Raw genomic sequence first — 19,544 nt, 5'->3', positions numbered from 1 at the left:
AACTATTATACAATATGCACAAATGCCACTAAGTGCATTTGCGAGATCACCTCTAGGCTTTCCCTTTCCCTCCCTGCCACCTGCCCTGGGATTTTGCCACAAAATCATATTGCCCTTTTAATTAACTACGGATACTTAACTTCAAGAGAGACTGGTAAATTCTGAAGTGGTAGGTCCCTTGCTCTATAACTACTTCACATAGATGAACCCTGTACAGCTGTTAACCTCAGTGGCCCTTTTTATAACGTCTCTTTTACCTAAGTGGCTCAGACCAAACCTGGTGAGCTCCGCTGACCTGCGTTAACCAGGCATTTGTATGCATCTCAGCAGGTATCAACCTGTTAGAAGAAAAGCTATCGGACTGTGGTAGAAATACACCATTCTTAAACTTTGAGTAACAAAACATGAAACCTAACAACCTGTCTCACAAAATTGTATTCAGGAATCCTAAAGCATGTTTTTTGGTACACACTTTCATGGGTTGAGTTGACCTGTGGTGTTACATCTTGACTTTATTTTGAGCGCATAATTATACACTGAGGTATATTTTCATAGAGACTATATGGGATATCAGGGCTTTGCATAATGCAGTGTTGCAGAGTAATGATATAGTTAATCCAGAATAGCTGAATAAATACCAAATAAAATCAATCTTATAACTCTAGTATTGCCCCAGGACCACAATAACATATGCCTTTTCCCTTCAGAATATTTGGTCAGTGCACTTTAAAATGCATAACATAAATATGCTCAGGACTGGTGTTACAACTTCTTGTGTAGGAAACAGTTTCTATATCAACATGTCGTACTGGCTGCCATTCCTGAAAGCTATTTTTATTTGATTGCAACACACACAGTTGAGGTCCAGAATCACTAAAATCTCTCAGCTGTTTTAATGCCATAGAAGATGGTAAGAACAACAAAGTGCCATGACCAAAATGTGTATAAACTGTTGCTTCTGAACATAGAGACTCACAGATGCAGGATCAGACCTCTGATGTACCCATGTAACTTGTCTACTACAAGGCATGGAAGAAATCTCCCTGCATTAGTGAATTCCTACATGTTAAAGATCAAAATGAAAAAGAAAAAAAAAACAAACATGTGCTTTCTATCCCCACAGCCCAGACATTTTTAACTTGTATTTTTTTAGAGAGCTAGAGGATGTCAGATGTCTGCTGTTCTTTAAACCAAGAATTGAACTGGTCCCTCGGGTCGTTCAGATTTGAGAAATGAAAAAACACTTTTAAATCACTTCCTTCTCCATCTTTTCTATGCCCTGCACTGATTGTGGGTTTTCCGGCTTCATAATTCAAAGGAACAGAGAATTCTAAGCCACAGCTGGCACAATATCATACTCCATTTCATTAGTCTTTTTAATACAGATTAATAATATTCTCTCATGTTTTGATGGGATGATTACACTTCCTTATGCATCACGAGAAGCACTTTCTCTAGACTACATTCCAACTAGTGCTGTAGGATCATCCAGGAAGAGCTGTTAGGAGTTCTTTTATGTCTCTGTGTTTGATAGACATAGGGTAAGTACACAGCAACATAACAGGGAGACCACGTGCTATTCTTTTCTCCCATAAACTATCCTTTGCTTTTCTCCTGCGCTGAACCATGCAGCCCAGCTCAGCACACTGAGATGCAGGGAACAGAGACATTAGGGAGAAGATGAAAAAATTGACAGAAGGTACATTTTCCACTGGCAGGTAACATTTTATCCACACAGATTACCCAAGATGTACTTTACACATAGTATTTTCTCAATCCTCATTCAGAAATATTTAGGATTTTGTAGTGTTCTCAATGTTGCTTAGATTGCTGTTAATCTTAGCAATATAAACAAAGTTAGGTAAACACTAACGAGCTATACCTTTGTTACAGTATCCATCTGAGCAATGTATGTATTTATAGCATTACAGCTTTTAATTATGCATTAGATTGAGTAGTCTGGATTTACTTGCAGCACCTTGATACTCTATGAAAAGTTAACTTTAGAATTGAATGGGACAGCTATATTTTGCCTGAACTAATTTGCCATGTTAAATGTAATTGAGCAACTGGAACATTTCCTACATCTAATATTCTAAGGAGAATTACAAATGCAAACTACCTGAATGGGCTGTTCAACACTCACCACAATAGCATAATGCAATTCTTTTTATGTCCCTTAACTCAGTCCACTTCATAAAATGAATTAATTTGTGCTGTAGATATATCAACTGTTTTGCATTGCATTTGACATGAAAACTATTGTTAGCTGAGTAACATTTTCCTATTGCTGAAATGTACTTATGTACTAAACCGGTTTTAAAGATTTTCATTAGCATGTTTAATAGGTACTGGCTTTGATCTCAGATATCTACAGCAGAAGGAGTTCTTTGGAACACCATGCCTCAGAAGATGTATTACAGACTAAAACAGAACAGACACCTCAGTGTCAGCTACAAAGGGAAAAAAGGAAAGCATGCAATGTTAGAAAGAGGATGATATGCTCCAAAAATACAATGCTAAACTGAGCTATCTGTTTTCCTTGTTCTGTTTCACAGTTTCATATAGTTTAATTTCACCATTATTACAATTCATTGAGTTGGGACAATTTTAAAGCCATGTAGGTACTTTCAAGATACACAGCTGTATGATACAACCAACTAGAGATGGAACAAAAATCCCAGTTCTCCGAATAGATACAGCGTAGGTCTCAACAGAAGTACAAGTCACTACCAGTTGTACAAAACCTCAAATCTGAGTCCAGCTGAACAGTGGAATGTCTGAATCTGAACCCAATTACTGAAAGGCTAATTTACCTCCATTTCCCTCTGCTACAGAATCATGCAGTGAAACTAGCTACACTGAAAACTGACTATACAGAAAGACATATTTTCATATTCAATGGGGTGTCCTCTATTTCTCTATTAAGAACAGAGTTTCTGACGACTTATGAAAACCACATTTTATTTTCAAACAGCAGTAAGTACCGCTGAGATAATATCCTCAAGAAGAAGGAATGGGCTAGACCCTCAGAAACATGATTTATTTGTACTGTTTTCAACCCCCTTACTTGTCTAATAAAATCCCTTTTTTAAAGCATATATATAAATGTAGACACTTCAGTAAGCTTTTTCACAATCCATGATGGGCCAAATCTCTCAGGAAACCTTAATTCCCTGATACAAGCAGAGAATTTGGCCTAATGTTATCACAAAGAAGAGTTTAGCATGAACTACTCAGTATTATAAAAGTTGCTGGCAGTTTATAAACACATCCTATGTATTGTAATTCCAGGGTTGTTTTGTTTTGAAAAAAGGTCTAACTTATAACCACTCCAACTGATTGTATTCCTTTCACAATGGCCTTTATTTAAAATAGCACAACCAAATATGCCCTATTAGAGAAGGAAAAAAGTTCTAATTTGTAAAATTCCTCTTTGCCATAAAAGAACTCCTCATAAGAACATTCTGATCAGAAGTCATATGCTTAAAGTCCATTCTTCATAGCCAGAAGTCTGTATATAATTCTCTAATTGCACTTAACGGACTGCTTCAGGACATGACAGGTATATGCAGGAGTTAAATTCAGTGAAAATCCTACATGCTACTTGGGTTTAGTTCAAAACTTTTTTTTTTTTAATTGGAGAATAGGAACTTTTTGGACTGGTTCAATATTTCTTGTGTTAATAAGCATTTTTGAGGCAGGTACACCCACACACTCTGCTCTATGTACAACAGAGAACTCAAACGCGTTAACAGAACTTGCCAACTATCAGTTTAGCCAAGATATTAGCACTGTTTGTACCAATGAACACTGAGTGTCAGCATTAGATAAACCACTTAAGAGATTATTGTGGAGAATAGTCTTTCATGATGCTGAAAGCAGACAGATTAGAAGGCTGAGCATATCTTTCAAACTCAACCACTGTGTAACTATGCTTTTATCTATTGTACACTCTCCTTACACATTTTCTTTTTACAGTTTTTTATCTTGTGTAGCAGACAGAAAAAGCTTTGGAAAACAAAAAAAAAGAATCAAGCTGAGGCCAAAGATGGTTGAGCTTTGAAAAATTAGATGATTTTGGTTCCAGTGAAGGTAATTCCAAAATTGTCTTTAATGGATCTACAATTTGAGAATTTAAGTACCTAAGACACTGGAAACACTCACGGACTTAATTTGAACCTCATGGTGGTGTTTGAATCTGTGCTGGAAATCTTTCTGAGAACAGAATCTATCTGCCCTCCTACTTTTTATTAAGCCAGAAACATTGTCAGAATTGCTTTTTTAGTGATCCTTGGGAAACTATTCCTTCAATAAAATGGTAAGTTCTAGGCACCAGTAGCCCAAGAGTTAATTCAGCTGACTATTGCTCACTACGTGACTCGATTTCAGCATCTAACCAGGAAAATCACAATTGCTTTGTCACTGAGACAGGGTTTACTTCTGAAAGGCCAGCAAGAATTTCATAACCAACACACCAAATTTCAGAAGACTACAAAGAGAAAGATCAGATTATGCATAAAGACAAGATTGACCACAAGCTTCATAAGCTTTTCATGTTGTGCTTGCAGTCTTTGTTAAGCAAGAGGACAAGAAAAAGGAAGTCCAACCACATACAATTACTTGGTCATGCAACACAATCAGGCTTGCAGCAGTACCTGTGCTTCACGTCTGCCTGTTGATACCAGTGTAATTTTTAAACATGAGCTGTGAAAAACTGCTTAATGGCAGGTTAATTTTATTTATTCTTATGCAGCCTGCTATTGTAAAGGAATAGCAGTAAGCCTGAAGTCGGAAGGGTGACTTAAATTGCCTTCTTTTTACAGATTTTGTCTATTTTTTTTTTCTAGTTGGAAAGCTGTGGTATTTCTTGTGCTTCAGCCTTGTTACACTCTTCACTGAATATAGAAGTCTATATTCAGATATCCCAAGAACAAGGCATACTGTGCACTTTCATCATAAGGCCATCTCTGATACAAGGTGTCTGTATACTTTGGCTTTCAATTCTATTAAAGTTTATAATAAACAACCCTCTATAACATCTCCTCACAGTGGGAAGAAAATTACTGAGCTCAGCAGAGCAGTTTTTGGGAGATGGTGTGCGTACATAAACCAGCTATGCGGAGCAGAGCGTCTCGTACGTTTGCAACTCTTGACCGTTTCAAGGGTACTCATGGGCTGCAGTACCACTATTTTCCATTTTCACTAAAGTAATTGACACAAGAAGAGAATCACGTTGTGTCACTTGCTGTTCTCACAGCCTTTGTCTGAAAAATAAAGACTCGGGAGTACAGTATCTCATTTGTCAGGAAATTGGTAGAAAGGCAGTGTACTTTCAGCTTTTCCCATATTCTGTAGTTTGATTCTCATCAGTTTTGATTTTTATTTTCTAAAGGCTACAAAGAGAAGAGAAATGGTAATCAGAAGGAAATAAAGATTTCACACCACGAAATACCTTGCACATGAATGTATTACAACGGTCATGCCCACAAAGATTGCTCTGGCAGATGGTGGGGAAAAATGAACAACAGTATTTCTCTCATGTCTCTATTTTCCTCCCTAATCGGCTTCCTTAGGAATAGTCCCTTCACCAAAATAAAAACCATTCAGTTATCAAGGAATATCATTCTACAACCATAGTTTACATTTAATGCTCAGTCTTTATATGCTGTCAAACCAAGATAGGAATGTAGTCCATTAAATTTATGAATCAGTAGTAAAATAGAGACCAAGGTACAATTAACTAACGTTCAAATTTAATAGCTAGTGGTTTTTTAAGTAATTTATGCTATACCAATCAAAGAAAAAAAAATTTGAAATTTATTCAAATTTTATCCCCTGAATGAACCAAACTATTGAAGAGCAGAGGAACGCGAGTGGCTCACGGACTGAGACTACATGGGCAAACTTTAGCCAAAATAAATGAGGCATTCATTCATACAGAAGAGGGATTTAAGGTGGAAAGATAGATACAGCCTTAGGACATTGTCACTGTAACAAGTAGAGCTCAATACAACGCTGATGGGACCAAATTCTAAACAGTACACACATTAGCATTAGCCAAAATTAAAACCTCCATAGGATGGCCGAAGTAGCCAGTGGGCTTACTTATGCATTTGCATTTTAATTGCATTACAGGAATTGTTGCTGACTGGCATGAAACATTTGCTCTTGTGGATTGCCAGGGTGAAAGAGCAAGAAACTGGCAACGCTTTTGTTTCCCCTTTTGCCTAAAAGGCCTATCAGGGTCTCTAAGACCCAAAGGTTCCCTTTTACAGGAGCAGACTTAAAAACCCTACACCAGCTTACCTGAAATCCACAAAATTGACTGCACCTCTCTTCACCTTTTCTAGTCATTCCCATTGCTTGCTTGTCTCTTACTGTAGATATATTTATTTTCTTTCTTCACTGGTTCTCAGAATAGTCAAGAGTGCATAGCAGCCTCCAAATATCTGCTTTCAAAGTAACCTTGAGGAGGAAAAAAAAAAGCTCTGACATTTTATGGACAAAGACACTTTTAAAACTTTCTACAATAATTTGCATTGAGCTTACTGAATCCACTGTCTCTCACATGATTGACTCATTGCTTCCCATCAGTGAGAATGATTTCCAATATTTTTCAGAAAAAAATACAATGTCAGTAGGGTGCAGTCAGACACAATGGCTGTGAATAACCTAATAGACTGAATTACTCTTGCACAATTCTCTTTGCCCTGCAAAAAGAGACATTGGGGTATCAATTAGGTTCAGTAAACATTTCATTTAAAGTAAAGAAATGGAAGAATAATCAATTTCTTTGGAGTATGGTGGCAGCATAGGTAACAGTGCAACTAGGAAGAGAGAAATGTTCTGGAAGACTCATTTACATAAGAAATTGTATCATGTGACCTTTTATTAGATCTGAATCTGTAAGAGCTATCACTATGTGAATTCATAATTCTCATGAGCAATTCCTCATTTGAGTAAGGGCTATTTGCAGCAAATTATTGCGCTGGGCTCAATGACTCCCTAGAAAGGGTCAGTGAGAACAGAAATTATAAATACAATGGACAAGTGCTGAGTACTCAAGCCCAGTGAATTTTATATCATAGCTATATTAAGTGTTAACTTGCTACAAAAGGAAATATCTGAATGCTAACATCTACCCAAGTCTGAGTATCTTAAGTAGCTTTTGGTTTTTCATTTTGTACAAAATTACCCTTAGCAATATATCAGTAAATTGAAGATGTATACATGTATAGCCACATATTTCTAGTTCTCTCGGATGTCACAGGACTCTCAAACAATGATTATTATTAGAAGCATTGATGTACAGCTTTCCAAGAAAATTTAAGTAGAGAAGATGGAGATGGTAACAAATAGATATGTGCAAGCTAGGGAAGATGATGGAAATGGTAACAAATAGATATGTGCAAGGTTGGCATTGCCAGTCTTTAGCATGTGGAGGGAATAGCACAGAGATACAGAAAGAAACAAGGTGGGTAAACTGGGAAAATATTAAGGGGAAATCATGAGCTGAAGAGAGAAGGTTCAAGAGGCATCATAGCAACAAAGAATAATTTGAAACTGATACAGATTTAAGGATACAAGATGGATGTCTTGAAGCTACCGAGGAACAAGAGCACCTGGTAACAGTGCAACGGAAACACTGTTAGCGAAGACTCCCTTTATTTCCAAGATTGTCAAAATATACCTTTTTGCAGTAATTTCCTTGAGTTTTTTTAGCATGTTATGTTGCAACATGCACAGATATTTCTTCTGTGATTTCAGTGCAATCCTTGGTAGCCCACCAATAAAATTATTTTCTCTTTACAGCAATAGCATCGTTCAGTGACTACCCCAACAACTTCAGCCAAAAACAGTTCTCCATACACTGCCAAATCTGAAATGCCACTGTCAATGAAGGATGAAACCAACTAGCACTGATTTGTTTCTCCGAGAGCTTGGTGTTAAAACATCAAAGGGCTTTCTAATAAATGTGCCAACTTTTGAGAAAAACAATTTTCCAGTCTTCAAAACAATTGCATGTTATAACCTTATCTTTTTCCCAATCAGACTATATTATTTTTACAATTAATCATAGTTATTAATGAGTATTTCTCAAAAAAAAAATTAAAGCTTTGAGCATGTGTTTATAATATAGCACATACAGATAAATACAAATAATATTTGCTCTTGTTTTTAATTTTTAGATTCAGAGCATTTGGTAATAGAAAACATCATATAGCGCTAAGGACCTTTCTTCTTGCTTTGCAGCTTGAGGGATGTTTTTATCCTCTGTTTCGTTCTGGGAAACTGCATAAAACCTTTTTTACTTTGGATTTTTTGAGGGGAAGGACAGAGTGAATAAAATTTTGCTCCTACAGGAATAAAGGCACCTTTTCTATCACACTTCCAGCATAAAACAGTCATAGTAGGATGATTCTTAGTTTCATGGAGATACAGTATTGTATTTCCTATATTGACGATTCAGTCTTCTGTCTAAAGATCATGACAGCATTTGCCATTAACCTCTAGTTCAACTGTATGACTGTCTAAATTAAATCATATCACTAATAATCTTCCACTCCATCCTGGGATTTTATACCTGCTTGAGAAGCAATGTGCTTTGATTTTACTAAACGTATCTGCACATCCAGATATTGGTTAAGTTTATAAGAGTATTTCTATGTATTATGTAGTCACTCTTTGCTATGTGTCCTTTTTAGCACTCAAATGAAAGCCTAAGTGGCAGATCAGTTATCCTGCAAGCTCATCCAGACCAGTTTTCTGACTTCAACAGTGGCCATTAGCAAACTATGCATTAATGGGCTAATAACTCAGGCACCATTCCTAAAAGTACATCCTGGAGGCAGCTTTATATAACATCACTGAAGTGACAGAAAAGCACAAAATTATTACACTTTTGAAAAGAAGATGCTATTGAAACACACAGCCCACCAAAACAGTGACAAATCTCACAGTCCAAATTTCTGTCCGCGCTAGACCTGAATGCAATCGTCACATTAGGCTCACAGTTAGGATACCCAGGGACAGCAACTCAGCATAAGCTTTTGGGGTAATAGATGAGAAATAAAGTAATTAAATACTAAGACTGGTCAGAAATGTTCCATTTCCTAAAACTGAGGTTCTGAAAAAATATCATGGAAAAATCTGTTTCTACAGAAAAATGAATACTCATCTGAAAACCTGAAACTGCCAAAATAGTTGGCTTTCTTGAACAGGTATCACAAATGTTTTCTAGGATTCCCAAGAAAACTTAGGAGAGTTTGGATTAATATTCAGATGAGCCCTCTCAATAAAAGAGTTGATTTACTGGCAATCTGAATATATATATACACACATATATACACACATGTATGTATATTTTATAGCTTCTTGAACCAAAAGGTAGAACATTCAATGCTATAATCATATGAACCAGCACTGTTATTCCAGTTAGTGAAATAAATTATAGGCATAAGCCCGTTGTCTAACTACAGTTTCCATTAAGAAAACCATTCCCAATGCAGATGCCAGAGTGAACAGAGTGCTCAGAGTTGTTAATAAATACACTGAATTAGAAAATGTCTCTATATGAACAATACATCTGAGCTAGCCAGATTAGAGGATTATGTTTCCCACTGCAGCAGTTCATATTATGGTGACACAGAAATGTCAAGAATAACAGAAGTTACTGCTGAGGCATTTGAAAAACTGAAATTAAAAACCATGACTTTAAAACAAACAAAAAAAAAATTAGAAAGATTCACAAAACAAATTAAGCAAAACACTGCAGAAGTAAATAAAACCTGAGTAGAAGTTACTCAACTGAATTGACAAAAGTCATTAAAAGATCAGGTCTCATACCATTCTGCGTCATGCACCAAAAACAGGGGATCCGTTTTCTAACCTGCAGAAAGGGGGGCATTTAAGATAAATTTAATCAGTTTACCTCTTAGTAATTCAAAACTTTCTAGAAGTATACTTGCATCTAGGGAAGGTTACAGAATGTCTCTTTGAGAAAACTAGTTAGTCATCTTGCTCTCAAAAGATTGGAGGGGGGTTGGGGGGTGTCCTCATGTCATGGTTTAACCCCAGTTGGCAACTAAGCCCCACACAGCTGCTCACTCACTCCCCCCTGGTGGGATGGGGGAGAGAATCAGAAGGGTAAGAGTGAGAAAACTCATGGGTTGAGATAAAGACAGTTTAACCGGTAAAGCAAAAGCCACGCACGCAAGCAAAGCAAAACAAGGAATTCATTCACTACTCCCCATCAGCAGGCAGGTGTTCAGCCATCTCCAGGAAAGCAGGGCTCCATCACGGGTAACAGTTACTTGGGAAGACAAACGCCATCACTCTGAACATCCCCCCGCTTCCTTCTTCTTCTTCTTCACCCAGCTTTAAATGCTGAGCATGACGTCATATGGTCTGGGATATCCCTTAGGTCAGTTGGGGTCAGCTGTCCCAGCCATGTCCCCTCCCAACTTCTGGTGCAGGCTCAGCCTCCTTGCTGGTGGGGTGAGAAGCAGAAAAAGCCTTGGCTCTGTGTAAGCACTGCCCAGAAATAACTTAAAACATCCCTGTGTTACCAACACTGTTTCCAGCACAAATCCAAAACACAGCCCCATACTAGCTACTGTGAATAAAATTAACTCTACCCCAGCCAAAGCCAGCACACCTCAGAAAGAAGATCCTCATGTAAAACAAGCCAAATTGTCTAAACACATAAACATCTCGCTTTGAAACCTCATCTCATTTCCTAAAACTATGTTCCTGTTTGTTTTTATTGTGGTTACCATAAAAACAGTATTTGTTCCATCTTGCAATTTTTACTAATAACTGCAGAGTAAGTTGCATGTTAAGTTACCACATCAAGAGTAAAGAAGCCAAGACTGCAAGTTTTGGCATTTTACTGCTGCCAGCCACAAAAATTTAAAACATGCAGAAAGAGAAATACAACTACAATAGGAAAAAAACCCCAAACAAACTAAAGACAAAGCTCTGTCATTACTTCTTATTAACTCTTCAGTTCTATGTCATATCCTTCTTGCAAGCGCCTCAGAGCATTCTTCTTGTTTCCCATTGCTTCTCCTCTGTGTCTCCACCTCCTGGTCTACTAACTCCCAGCAATAATCTCCTTCCTTTATATTCCATTTCACCTTATGTCTTCTCTTGCTTGCTTTCTCACTCCACCAGCTCCAACTGCATCAATTTTGTACTTGCATAAGCTACCCAACTGATAACTCCTACCCTCCCTTTTCCTTCCAAACTTAGTGTTTATCAAATTTTTTCACTAGGCTACACCTCCTGCCTAGATCTTTTCTAAGCCTACTACTGCAGACAGTGCTTTTGCTGCCAATATGCTTTACCTTGGTGGGTGCACAGGCTCTGCACCTCTACCCTCCCAGCGGCCAAGCCAAATGTGGGCAGTACAAGCTGCTCCGTTCCCCTCCAAAACATCCAAAAGTTTTTACTGGCTGAAACACCACCTCCCCTTCCTGCAGGCTGTGGAAGGGAAACACTGAGCTATTGTGAAGTTTCCACTCCCAGCAAAGACAACAAGCTTTTCAACCTCAAGTCAAACTGAGAAATCTGCTTCTCACGCTAGGGGACAGAAAGTAATGTAGTTGAGAGTCACAAACTAGATAACGACTTTAATATTGGGATTAGAAAACATAAGAAAAACTACAATTACTAGAAGTTCACATTTAAAAAAAAAGATCAGCCTACCCATAATTTATGGAAAATTCTTCGGTTCAAAAAAGTGGGAATTACTATCTTTTATGAAGTTAATTACAGAGTATAAACAAGGTAACTGATGTCTTTGAACTACCATAGCCTACTCTGAATTTAATAAGTATTTGCTTTCATTTTTCTGAGAGCTGTTGTTTCAACAGTTTCTTTTGCATTATTGAAAATAATTTTTTAAAAAAAACATAATGCTTATATGATTATTAGGACCATAAATAATACAAGAAACTTTATGAACTCTATAACATGTTATATAAACTATTACTGTGCAATTTAAACTAACATTTGAGAGACTTTATTTTCAACATTTCTTTCATTTTCTTCAGACTTCTGACACAAACAGCTTCTCTGACTCATCTGTCTCCCCCGTCTCCTATCATTGCTCTTTTTGCTGACTCACACAGTATCACTCTTCTACTTTAAATCACAAACAATGTTGCTATGCTAATGCCACATACGTAATAACCATCACATTCTTTTCTTTCTTTTATAACTTTGCATAGTCACAAGGTAGTACCATAATATAGGAAAGATTCAAACATCATTGTCCTTTCCTTTGCCTTTTTTATCATCTCTTTGCAAGTGAAGATACTTTTAATAATCTCCCTAGTCTTTTGTGGCCATATGAGACAGCAGTATTGCCCAGTGAATTGTAACCAAATAACACATTTCCTTCTTAGTTTTTTGATCTGTTACAAAGGTCTAATTTCTATTTTACCAGAAAAATCTTAGTTGTGAATTAAGCAACAGGGATTTCTACTTAGTCATATCTAACTCTGCAGGCAGGTTGTTCCTTCATACCCCATTTCTAGCAATGAGACAGTCCCAAGCTGCTACTATCACATAGAGGATCCTTAGATAAACCTGTCCTGAGTTTAGAAAGAGTTTACATGTTTATCCTGAATAGGTGGAGCTACCACCTTGCTCTGAACAGGGCACACTTACTGGTTACAAGATAAATCTATACATAGCAACATGACAATTTAGGAAAAAAAACCCCAAGAATTAGAGAATAAAATAAAGACCCCAGATTAATGACACTTTTTTCTTGATTGGCAGTTGCTCAGCCCAGACGATGCCACAGCAGATCTTCCTGTAGCCCACCAAACTCTGTCTAGAAGAATGGCATTGTACATGATGGCCAGTGCCTCTCTGTACAACACCTCAGAGCCCTCCCACCCTGAGGCACAAACACACACTCCTTTTCTTGAGGAAAATCAATTCAAGTGTGTTTGTGAAGCACAGCAAGATCCAGAAGGGAGACTTGGCTTTGGCATTGCAATAACCAACTCCTTGGCTTCCTACTGTCTGATGTAAACTACTCTCCCCAGCTAGATAGATCACTTTACAAAACTTGGAGAGAAACTGAAACCTAAGGATCAAGCCTCAAAAGTCAGTAGACTGAATAGAGGCCCATTCAAATTAGATCACTGTAAAACACCACCCTCCCTTAACCACCTGAAGAACTTGGATCTTGTTGCTTGCCTGGAGAAGTTCACCACCATCTCTATGATTGCCACCAGCAAACTTTGCTTTCTCTTTTGGAGAAAGACCAGTAGCCCAAACTGTCTACAGCATCTCCAGGTAACTGTGTGAGCCCTAAATCAGCGAGAGATCTGATCCTCTCTTTGGGCAAGATACCACACCTTAGGGGTGGGGGTTAACCACCAGGCAAAAGGAGGTGCAACCTATTGACCCAAGCCATTTGGGCTCCTCTGCATATGAAATAAACTTAAGTACTTCTGCATCCAGCCCTAATTCAAAGATCAGCCCTTTGCCTTCCTCTCCCACTAGCACCATTTAAAAAAAAGAAAAGCTCTGTGTCTTTCATTACCTGCAGAAGACTGAGATTTGGGGGGTTGATACAGGCATGTCTGACTGATTTTTCATATTAAGGGGAACCTGGAGAGACATATAAAAATGACATCTGGAGCTCTTCCTTCCATGAGCATTCCTTAAGTGTCTGTTAGTGAATCAAATGATTCTATTACAACCCTGTTTGTTGGTGTGATTTTATGTTGTCCTACATGGTTTTATATGTTTGGGTCTTTTTTAACTTACGTCTAAGTTAGATGTATTTTGTCACAGTTGTGCTGTCCCTCAGTGAGACACCCATTGCCTACAATGAAACGACATTGGGCTCTATCTCTGTGCATTAGAAGGTCATATTAACCAATGAATTGTATTGCTTGCTTTTATTCTGCTGAATAAATTGAATATTTCGTTCCATTCTAAAACCTTGGTTTAGAACTTCTCACAGACATGGCAAATTGCTGTGGGATTTTTGTGGCAGCAGCCTGGTGCATCAGTGCTGTATTTTAACTCTTGTACATGAAGAGTCACAGCTGGGGATGAGAGCTGTATGGGCCAGATGCCTCTTGGACTTACTCAGCAAAATGACTACCGACTTCAGTGAGATTTTTGCTCAGTTAATGAATGTAAAAGTGCAACTCTGTATTTTACTATGGTTTCCGTTAGGGCCCTGAATACACAGGCACTTGCACATATACTTAATTTTATGCATATGGACCCTGATTTAGTAAGGTAATCAGGCACATGCTCAACTTAAAATACATGAGTGTTCTCAGTGAAGTCAGTGGAACAATTCGAGTGCATATTAAGTGAATACCTGAGTGTTTCCAAGGTTGAAGCTTGTCCTGGTTTCAGCTGGGATAGAATTAACTGTCTTCCTAGTAGGTGGTACAGTGCTATGTTTTGAGTTCAGTATGTGAAGAATGCTGATAACACTGATGTTTTCAGTTGTTGCTCAGTAGTGTTTAGACTATAGTCAAGGATTTTTCAGCTTCTCATGCCCAGCCAGGGCACCTCACCCAAACTGGCCAACGGTGTATTCCATACCATGTGACATCCCATCTAGTTTAGGAACTGGGAAGGAGGGGGCAGGGATTCGCCACTCGGGGACTGGCTGGGTGTTGGTCGGCGGGTGGCGAGCAATTGCCCTGCGCATCATTTGTACATTTCAATCCTTTTATTACTACTGCTGTCATTTTGTTAGTGTTATCATTATCATTATTAGTTTCTTCTTTTCTGTTCTATTAAACCATTCTTATCTCAACCCAGGAGTTTTATGTCTTTTCCTGATTTTCTCCCCCATCCCACTGGGTGGGGGGGGAGTGAGTGAGCGGCTGCGTGGTGCTTAGTTGCTGGCTGGGGTTAAACCACGACAGTCCTTTTGGCGCCCAACGTGGGGCACGAAGGGTTGAGATAACGACAAACCTGACGAGAGCTTGTTAAAACAAATTTGTTTTAAGCATTCATTATGTTGATTTATGTATTTTTCGAGTTGTTGCTCTGGTTTTTAAGGCTCTATTATGTATCACCTCGCTTGTTGTATGTAGTTCCTCTTCTACTGCTTATCATCCGTGGGAGGTGGATTAAGGTTTTCGCTTTGATGTATGGTATAACTCTGGTTTATGGTATGATAAAGTCATCGGCTGTGGGATTAATCCGGTATTTGCATTTAGCATTGTCACCTTTATACTGTGGGAGCCATCTGTGGGAAACTATTAATAATTATACCATTTACCTTTCCTCCATGGAAAACCAGTCTGTGGGTGGGGTACCTTTCTTCCCCTCTCCTTTCTCCTTCAGTCCAGTTACAATGGTGTTTGAGAATTTTGAAAAATTTGAATACTCCTGGGATGTTGGGATTAGCACGGTCCTAGCCCTACTGCTAGGAATTAGCATACTTCTGAATGTGGTTCAGCTCTCGTTTAAGGTTAAACAGCTATTTAAGAAGATCACCCAGAGATGTGCCCCAAGGCTAGATAATTATGAGTGGCAGGGTGTGTGGGGTAGCATGGGCAAGTACCTAGGAAAGTGGGCACCTCCAATGTTTTGGAAATTCACCCCTGAACAAGTGCAGGATCTGGAAGAGCTAGTAAAATATTTGGAAGAGGTATGCTGTCACCCCGGCAGCTCCAGAGAGATACAAATCACTGCAACGTGCTGGGGCCTGGCCCATGCCTATCGAGCCCTGTTCAACACCACTCAGTATCCTCAAGGGGAAGAGAAAGTCTCTGGACCTAACAACAAAACGATGAGCACTGCGGCCACCCAAACCTTGGCAACAGGTGCTGCGGCCCCTCCAGCCCCGGCAAGGAGCATTGCAGGCACCCAGACCTTGGTGACAGGCACCGTGACCCCTCCAGCCCTGGCAACGAGAACTAGGGCTACCCAAACCTTGGCGACGGGCACTGCGGTCCCTCCAGCCCCAGCGACGAGCACTGCTGCTACCCAAACCTCGGCGACAGACACTGCGGTTATCCAAAACCTGGTGAGGGATACTGCAACTGAACCAGCGGACCAACCTGCACCAGCATCAGTTGCCCGCGTACAGAAAAAGAAATATACAAAAAAATCAGTTCGCTTAGCGAAGGATGAAGATGAACCAGGGTCATCACGGGAACCGGAGGAAGAGGCAGAACCAGAGGTAATAACCCGGTCCCTATCCTTGAGTGAGCTGCGGGACTTGCGAAAAGACTTTGGCCGCCGTATAGGTGAGCATATTATCACCTGGCTCCTCCGATGCTGGGACAATGGGGCTAATAGCTTGGAATTAGAAGGTAGGGAAGCCAAGCAGCTGGGATCGCTTGCCAGGGAAGGTGGCATTGACAAGGCAATTGGAAGAGGGACACAAGCCATCAGCCTCTGGAGGCGACTCCTGTCAAGTGTGAAGGAAAGGTACCCCTTTAAGGAAGACGTTATATGTCAATCAAGCAAGTGGACCACCATGGAAAAAGGTATTCAATATCTGAGGGAATTAGCTGTGCTAGAGACAATTCATCATGACCCGGACAACCCACAATTACCCAAAGATCCAGATGAAGTCCAATGCACACAACCCATGTGGCAGAAGTTTGTACGGAGCGCACCATCGTCCTATGCCAACGCATTGGCAATAATGGCCTGGAAGGATGAAGAGGCACCGACAGTGGAGGAAGTGGCTCGCCAACTCCGTCAATACGAAGAAAATCTCTCCTCCTCCCTACAAGCCTGCATTGCAGCTGTGGAGAAGCTGTCTGAGGATTTCCAGCAATTCAAAGAGGATATGTCCTACTCCACACGTGTAAGGACCAATGTCTCAGCTATTAGGAGTGAGCGTTCCTCTGCCCAAGAGAGAGAATATAGAAGGTACACACCGCGAGGTGCCCTGTGGTTTTACCTATGTGATCAGGGAGAGGACATGAGGAAATGGGACGGAAAACCTACCTCGGTCCTAAATGCACAGGTATGTGAGCTGCGAGGAAAAACCACCACAAAAGGGGATTCTACCAGGAAAAATGCCGCTCCAGTTTCCAAACAGAGTAGAAGGGCTGATTTTATTTCCGATCCTCTTGAAGGGACTTCTGAGCCAATTTTACAAGAAGTGAATACTGAATACTCTGACTGGAATTAGAGGGGCCCTGCCTCCAGCCAGGTGGAGGAAAGGGATAACCGGGTCTATTGGACTGTGTGGATTTGATGGCCTGGCACGTCAGACCCACAGGAGTATAAGGCTCTAGTAGATACTGGCGCACAGTGCACTCTAATGCCATCAAGTTATAGAGGGACAGAATCCATTTGTATTTCTGGTGTGACAGGGGGATCCCAAGAGTTAACTGTATTGGAAGCTGAAGTAAGCCTCACTGGAAATGAATGGCAGAAACACCCCATTGTGACTGGTCCAGAGGCTCCGTGTATCCTTGGCATAGACTACCTCAGGAGGGGGTATTTTAAGGACCCGAAGGGGTATCAATGGGCTTTTGGTATAGCTGCCTTGGAGACAGAGGGCACTGAACAGCTGTCTACCCTGCCTGGTCTCTCTCAAGACCCTTCGATTGTGGGGTTGCTGAAGGCTGAAGAACAATAAGTGCCAATTGCTACCACGACGGTGCACCGGCGGCAATATCGCACCAACGGAGACTCTCTGATTCCCATCCACAAGTTGATTCGCCAACTGGAGAGCCAAGGAGTGATCAGCAAAACTCGCTCACCCTTTAATAGTCCCATATGGCCAGTGCGGAAGTCTAATGGGGAGTGGAGACTAACAGTTGACTATCGTGGCCTGAATGAAGTTACGCCACCGCTGAGTGCTGCCGTTCCAGATATGCTAGAACTTCAATACGAACTGGAGTCAAAGGCAGCCAAGTGGTATGCCACAACTGACACTGCTAATGCATTTTTCTCAATCCCTCTGGCGGCAGAGTGTCGTCCACAATTTGCCTTTACTTGGAGGGGTGTCCAGTACACTTGGAATCGATTGCCCCAGGGGTGGAAACACAGCCCCACCATTTGCCATGGACTGATCCAGACTGCACTAGAAAAAGGTGAAGCTCCGGAACACCTGCAATACATTGATGACATCATCGTATGGGGCAACATGGCAGAAGTAGTCTTTGAGAAAGGGAAGAAAATAATCCAAATCCTTCTGAATGCCGGTTTTGCCATAAAAGAAAGTAAGGTCAAGGGACCTGCACAGGAGATCCAGTTTCTGGGAATAAAATGGCAAGATGGACGTCGTCAGATCCCAATGGATGTGATTAATAAAATAGCAGCTATGTCTCCCCCGACTAATAAAAAGGACACACAGGCCTTCTTAGGTGTCGTGGGGTTTTGGAGAATGCATATTCCAAATTACAGTCTGATTGTAAGCCCTCTCTATCAAGTGACCCGGAAGAAGAATGATTTTAAATGGGGCCCTGAAGAACAACAAGCCTTTGAACAAATTAAACGGGAGATTGTTCATGCAGTAGCCCTTGGACCAGTCCGGACAGAACAAGATGTTAAAAATGTGCTCTATACTGCAGCTGGGGAGAATGGCCCTACCTGGAGCCTCTGGCAGAAAGCACCTGGGGAGACCCGAGGCCGACCCCTGGGGTTTTGGAGTCGAGGATATAGAGGATCCGAGGCTCGCTATACTCCAACTGAAAAAGAGATATTGGCAGCGTATGAAGGAGTTCGAGCTGCCTCAGAAGTGGTTGGTACTGAGACACAGCTCCTCTTAGCACCCCGACTGCCAGTGCTGGGCTGGATGTTCAAAGGGAGGGTCTCCTCTACACATCACGCGACTGATGCCACGTGGAGTAAGTGGATCTCACTGATCACACAACGGGCTCGCATAGGAAACCCCAGTCGCCCAGGAATTTTAGAAGTGATCACAGACTGGCCAGAAGACAAAGATTTTGGAATGTCGCCAGAGGAGGAGGTGGCACGTGCTGAAGAAGCCCCGCTGTATAATAAACTGCCAGAAAATGAGAGGCAATATGCCCTGTTCACTGATGGGTCCTGTCACATTGTGGGAAAGCATCGAAGGTGGAAAGCTGCTGTATGGAGTCCTACACGACAAGTTGCAGAAGCTGCTGAAGGAGAGGGTGAATTGAGTCAGTTTGCAGAGGTGAAAGCCATCCAGCTAGCGTTAGATATTGCTGAAAGAGAAAAGTGGCCAGTGCTCTATCTCTATACTGACTCATGGATGGTGGCAAATGCCCTGTGGGGGTGGTTACAGCAATGGAAGCAGAGCAACTGGCAGCGCAGAGGTAAACCCATTTGGGCTGCCGCACTGTGGCAAGATATTGCGTCCCGGCTAGAGAATCTGGTTGTAAAAGTACGTCATGTAGATGCTCACGTACCCAAGGGTCGGGCCACTGAAGAACATCGAAACAACCAACAGGTGGATCAGGCTGCCAAGATTGAAGTGGCTCAGGTGGACCTGGACTGGCAACATAAGGGTGAGCTATTTATGGCTTGGTGGGCCCATGATACTTCAGGCCATCAGGGAAGAGATGCAACATATAGATGGGCTCGAGATC

At 40.7% G+C, this 19,544-nt stretch overlaps 1 long non-coding RNA gene across 1 annotated transcript in view; it reads right to left on the bottom strand.

Moving 5' to 3' along the window:
• The window catches only part of LOC142031084 (uncharacterized), a 148,542-nt gene that overhangs the window by 86,870 nt on the left and 42,128 nt on the right, over positions 1 to 19,544 (bottom strand). The window contains exon 8 of the long non-coding RNA XR_012650398.1: positions 6,310 to 6,468. This is a non-coding gene — a long non-coding RNA (uncharacterized LOC142031084). The remainder of the gene's footprint in view (positions 1 to 6,309; positions 6,469 to 19,544) is intronic.

Source organism: Buteo buteo, chromosome 5 (assembly GCF_964188355.1).
Source record: "Buteo buteo chromosome 5, bButBut1.hap1.1, whole genome shotgun sequence".
Taxonomy (NCBI): Eukaryota; Metazoa; Chordata; class Aves; order Accipitriformes; family Accipitridae; genus Buteo; species Buteo buteo.
The sequence above is the reverse complement of the archived record's forward strand: the minus strand, read 5'-3'. Positions and strand labels throughout refer to the sequence as shown.